The sequence below is a fragment of the Osmerus mordax genome, chromosome 1 (genome assembly GCF_038355195.1).
Source record: "Osmerus mordax isolate fOsmMor3 chromosome 1, fOsmMor3.pri, whole genome shotgun sequence".
Classification (NCBI taxonomy): Eukaryota; Metazoa; Chordata; class Actinopteri; order Osmeriformes; family Osmeridae; genus Osmerus; species Osmerus mordax.
Genome location: NC_090050.1, coordinates 23,235,741 through 23,241,740, shown reverse-complemented (window position 1 = coordinate 23,241,740; position 6,000 = coordinate 23,235,741).

Here is a 6,000-nt window from a genome sequence, read left to right as displayed (position 1 = left end):
TTCTTCTACTGGCCTGAAGGTGAATACGACACAGTGACTTTCACTTCTCTGTACAGTCAATCCCTCACCCCCCCACCCCTCAACCTCTCTCAACCCCCCCCCTTCTCTCTCTAAACCCCCCCCCCCCCTTCCCCCCCCTCCCTTCCCCATCGCCATCCCGACCGGACGGTCAACTTCTATCGACTTTGGTACTAATGGACAATATTTTTTCTATGAAAAGATATGTGAGGAAAAATTATGTACAGTACACACTACCGGGATTACGAAACAACAAACAACAACAACATCAACAAACAACAACAACAAAGTACAAGACTGCTGTAAGAACGTGAATCAGTGGGAACTCTGCACTTTACAAGAACAAAAAGACAATCTGTGGACGGGTAGAAAAAAAAATCGAACATCTAATTAAAATGCATATAACCCTTCCAAATGCTCATAACCATGACAAAAATTATACCAATAATGAAGACAATAATTATTCAGCCAAAATGTTGTGTGTGTTTTTTTTTACTTTGTGAAAGGGGCACTTTCTCATGAGTCAGACATGACCATGATCAATGCACTCTCTTTCTTATCACCTTTAGTACCACCATCCACACTCACTCTAAAAGTGCATCCAAAGATAAATCATGTTACTAACGTGTAAATTTTGCTGACACTTTGATCCAAATCAATTTATGGGGGGGGGGGGGGGGAGTTTGAACCTGCAACCTCTTGATCTGCAGATAAACATTTCTACCACTGAGCTACACCCGCCCCAAGGCGCTCTATCAGTCTTTCTTTGTTGTCGTGCCAACGGTAAAAGGCCAGATGTACCATGAGACTGGATGTGCTGTCTTTATCACTCCTGCTGTCTGGCTTGTCTTTGTTGCTTGTAAAACATCACGTTTGCTCAACGATTCTCAGCATATTTATAGCAGCAGCAGTGTCAACGTGTCTCTGCTGATACAAAGAGCTGTGAATCGATCAGAGAGCTCTTTGTTGCTATTCTGGATGCTGCATCCAGCTCCTCTGAGTCTCTGGAGCCCAGGGCTCTTTAGAGGAGCCTTCAGTGCCTTCTGGCATGCTAGCCTTATTCTGCTGTTTAAGTGCACGGCACTGTTCATGCTTTCTGCAGTTGAGGGGAGGGAGGGAGGGAGGGAGGGAGGGAGGGAGGGAGGGAGGGAGGGAGGGAGGGAGGGAGGGAGGGAGGGAGGGAGGGAGGGAGAGAGGGAGAGAGAGAGAGGGAGAGAGGGAGGGAGGGAGGGAGAAAGAGAGGAGTGAAGGGGGGGTTGTGCTATTAATAGACATTTTGTTGGAGAGAGCAATAAGACCAGGAGCGTGAGTGAAGGAGGGAGAGAGAGAAAGGGGAGGGGGAGAGAGAGCAATAGAGGTGAGGGGGAGAGAGGGGAGGGAGAGAGAGGGGAGGGAGGGAGAGAGAGACGGGAGAGAGAGTTAGACAGGGGAGGGGGAGAGAGGGGAGGGGGACTGGGGCAGGAGAAGGGCTCAATTTTGGCAGGAATCCTTCACAGTAGAATTTCTCCGGCCCTCTATCTCCAGACACAGCTCCTTGATTGTGCTGCCTGATGGATGGGGCTGGAGCTGGGGGCTGGAGCTGGGGGCTGGAGCTGGGGGCTGGAGCTGGGGACTGGAGCTGGGGGCTGGAGCTGGGGGCTGGAGCTGGGGGCTGGAGCTGGGGGCTGGAGCTGGGGACTGGAGCTGGGGGCTGGAGCTGGGGGCTGGAGCTGGGGGCTGGAGCTGGGGGCTGGAGAGAGTCTGCTGCCCAGCCTCCAGATGGGAGGCCGAGGGTTAGTGGGAGGGACGGGAGGAGGGCTGAAGGGGTGTTTTTCAGGCTCGTAAATCGTCTCAGCGCAGGGCAAGTGACTCTGAGCTTTGCTGGAAGCGGGAAAGTGATTAATCACTTCTATACATCTGGGTTGGTGCCCTACTTGAATTCCACTCTGTATGGTGGTGGTGGTGGTGTGTGTAGGGTGTGTGTTTGTGTGTGTGTGTGTGTGTGTGTGAGAGAGAGAGGGGTGTGTATGGTGGTGTGTGTGGGTGAGGGGTGTGAAGATGTGTGTGAGGGGCATCGCGACTCCTCCGCGTCGAGAGGGGCCAGTTGAGGTGGCTCGGGCATCTGATAAGGATGCCTCCTGGACGCCTCCCTGGTGAGGTGTTCTGGGCACGTCCCACTGGGAAGAGGCCCCGGGGAAGACCCAGGACACGCTGGAGGGACTATGTCTCTCGGCTGGCCTGGGAACACCTCGGAAGACCAGGAAGAGCTGGTGGAAGTGGCCGGGGAGAGGGAAGTCTGGGCCTCCCTGCTTAGGTTGCTGCCCCCGCGACCCGACCCCCAGATAAGAGGAAGATGATGGATGGATGGATGCATCACGATTCAGGTAGAGAGCAATGCACACTGTGAGTAGAAGTGATGTTCAGTCTTTCCAGCATGGAGGTTCCTTAAGGATTCACCTTCCCTCAGGCAGAGAGCATGCTGGGAAGCGTGGAGGGAGGATGAGAGAGAGGTGGTGCCACCGCCTCGGGGACAGGAACACACTGTTGTTGTCTCTGTGTCAGGAAAGCATGTTTGTGACTGAGTTAGGGAGGTTGGTGTGTGCTTGAGTCTTGAGTTACTAATGTGTGAGTGTGTTTGTGTTACAGGTGAGCAGAAGTGTGTGTGTGTGTGTGTTTGCCAGATGGGGATGGGTGAGCAGGGATTTATAGGTGTGTGTGTGTGAGCAAGTGTGTGTGCAGGTGTGTGTGTGTGCAGGTGAGGAGAGGTGAGCAGGGATGTGTGTATGTTGGACCAGCCTGGTTGATAGGGAGTGATAGGTCCCACTGTGGCTGCGTGCTAATTAAGAACTGGTGTGTGTGTGAGCTGTTTGTGTGTGATTATGAGCTGGTGTGTGTGTATGTGTGAGCTGGTGTGTGTGTGATTGTTGAGCCCTATTCTCCAGAGTTGGTGTGTGTGTGTGATTGTTGAGCCTTATTCTCCAGAGTTCTGTACTGCCTCTGACAAACACAACCCTCATCACCTGCCACAGACACACACACACTGCTCACACAGACACACACACTGCTCACACAGACAGACACACACACACTGCTCACACAGACACACACACTGCTCACACAGACAGACACACACACACTGCTCACACAGACAGACACACACACACTGCTCACACACACTGCTCACACACACTGCTCACACAGACAGACACACACACTGCTCACACAGACAGACACACACACACTGCTCACACAGACACACACACAGCCCTGCTCACTCCTCCTGACCCAGCAGTGCTATGAGGGCTTCACGATTGGCCACAGAGAAAGCGATCTGAATGCGGCTCCTTTTAGCAGTCCAGGATGCTTGCCTGTTCCCTGTTGACGATAGCGTGAGTGCCCCCTGGAGGTGTAACCTGGGAAGTGACACGTCCATGCAGACAGCTGTTTCCTGCTGGATCTACGACACAGAGGGTGACTGGGAGAACTCGGTGTAAATGGGGGTGACTGAGCATTAATGATCCTGGTCCTGATTCTGATCCTGGTCCTGGTCCTGGTCCTGGTCCTGGTCCTGATTCTGATTCTGATCCGGGCCAATCTGGGCCCATCTTGGATGCAGGTTTCACTCCATGCACACCTCCTTAGATGCTGATGTTGAACTGTGTCCTACATGCCAACCCAGAGCACGACTGACAGAGACTCACAACCTTCTGTGTGAGTTAATATTTCATCTCCATCTAGGTCCCTAAGCTTCTGACCACAACCTCCAGCTCTCTCTTCTCTCCACCACCCCACCCTCCATACACCTCGAACTAGCTGACGTTATTGCTAATGTTAGCACACTCAAATATGTTAGGTGCAAGCTAAATTGAGATTTTACTGTTAAACATTATCTATGCATTTTACAAGTAACTGACGCCAGCTAGCTAGCTGTTACTTTACTTTACATTCTATGATACTTTTATATTCGATTTATCAAATAGTTTTTAAATGAGTAATAAAGGTGGAGAGCTTCTTGGCTGCATGCTTTCAGTTTTAAATGTTTATAATTTGGAAAACCAGGCTAACAAACGTAAGGGTGGGGCTGAAGCATTAAGAGACAAAAATACAACACCTTCACTAGACAAGGTTTTACCAATTGAAAAACGGCTGTTTATTTTACATGAAGCTCAAAAACTATTTTGCGCTCAAATAAAGGCCAACATTTTTCGCTCGCGCGTGTTGTGCGCTCGCATTACGTTTGGAACTCCGTAACTAGCATCACATCAAACACAGAATGTGGATGCATTGGCAGGGCAGCTGTGGTGGCGTATACCGGGGCCGGTTCTGGTGGGCCGGTCTGGATCAAAGTCCAGGGCCTATTTTTACTCCCAGTCCGTCCCTGCCAAGCCCTGATCAACCACCCTCAACCAGCTGTTTAGGGACAGATACACAGCAGAGAACCACCACCTCTGAATAGGTGTTACATTGTGATGCTGCTGTTGTGTTAGACTATTGGTATTGAGTTATATGTTTGGTAATAAAAAGTTAAACTGACAAAAACAATCAGGTTTTTTTAGGGGGGGGGGAATCATAAAGGAATTATGCTTAGGGCACCAAAATGGCTAGCAGCGGCATTGGTGGGGAGTGTGTGTGTGTGGAGAGAGTGTGGGTGTGTAGGTAGGGGAATGTATGTGCAGGTGAATTTGTCCCTCTCATGGTGAGTGAATCTATCTTTGCTCATGATCACATTCATTATGGATGCAGGACTCTTTCTTGAAGTGGACGATTCTCTCTCTCTCTCCATCTCTCTCCCTCTCTCTGTCTCTCACTCTCTCCTTATCTCCCTCCCTCTCTTTCTGCCTGTCCTTTTCTCTCTCCCTCTCCTTTATTGATGACAGTGTGTGTGTGATCCTACTGTGTGTGTGTGTGTCCATGTGTGTGATGTCTATACCCTCAACTATACTTGAGATTGTTTTCCGAGAATCTGGAGTTCCTCCAGTAAACTGCTATGGCTGTGCTCCCTTGCTCCTCTGCCCTGAGAGAGAGAGTGAAGGGTAGGAGAGATGGCTCCCACCCAGAGAATCTTCAGTGTGACGGCGAAATATGATAGACTGAACACACACACACCTGGCCGCCTCACTCACGCACACACACACACCTGGCCGCCTCACACACACACACACACACACACACACACCTGGCCGCCTCACTCACACACACACACACCTGGCCGCCTCACACACACACACACACCTGGCCTCACACACACAGGGAGGTCACCCTGAGGAAAACCAGCCGAGGGGAAAATGAGCCCCTCAAACACAAATACACACCTACACACTCATACATATGCACACATAAGCACACACACACACTAATACTCACACACTTACGCATAGACACACACACGGCTAATCTCCAATAAACAGACAGACAGGTCAATAGACAGACAGACAGGTCAATAGACAGACGGGCAAGATGACAGACAGACAGAAAGGCAGTTGACAGAGAGAGCGAGACCAACGAAAAATCTGAAGAACATACAGAAGTAATAGATACGACCCATCAACGCTGCTTTGGATAACAGCATCTTCTAAGTGAATAAAATGTCTAAAATAATCATGTGTGTTACGTGGTAATATCTCCTAAGTAATACCAGGGGGGACAGATGGGTGAGCGGTTAGTGAATCGGGCTATTAATCAGAAGGTTGCCGGTTCAATTCTTGGCCGTGCAAAATTACGTTGTGTCCTTGTGCAAGGAACCTTACCATACTTGCCTCGGGGGGAATGTCCCTGTACTTACTGTAAGTCGCTCTGGATAAGAGCGTCTGCTAAATGACTAAAGGTAAAATGTAAATGTAATTACCTTTGGTATTATCATGATAGCAAAACCGTCCTCCGTCTGCACTTTGTCGACGTTTCGTGAATCGCCCGCTCTGCGAGCAACAACATCCTCAGCTGGAAGACTCAGCCTACTCTTTCAGGGAAATTGGCCAAATTAATTACAATCGTCTTGTTGTTGTT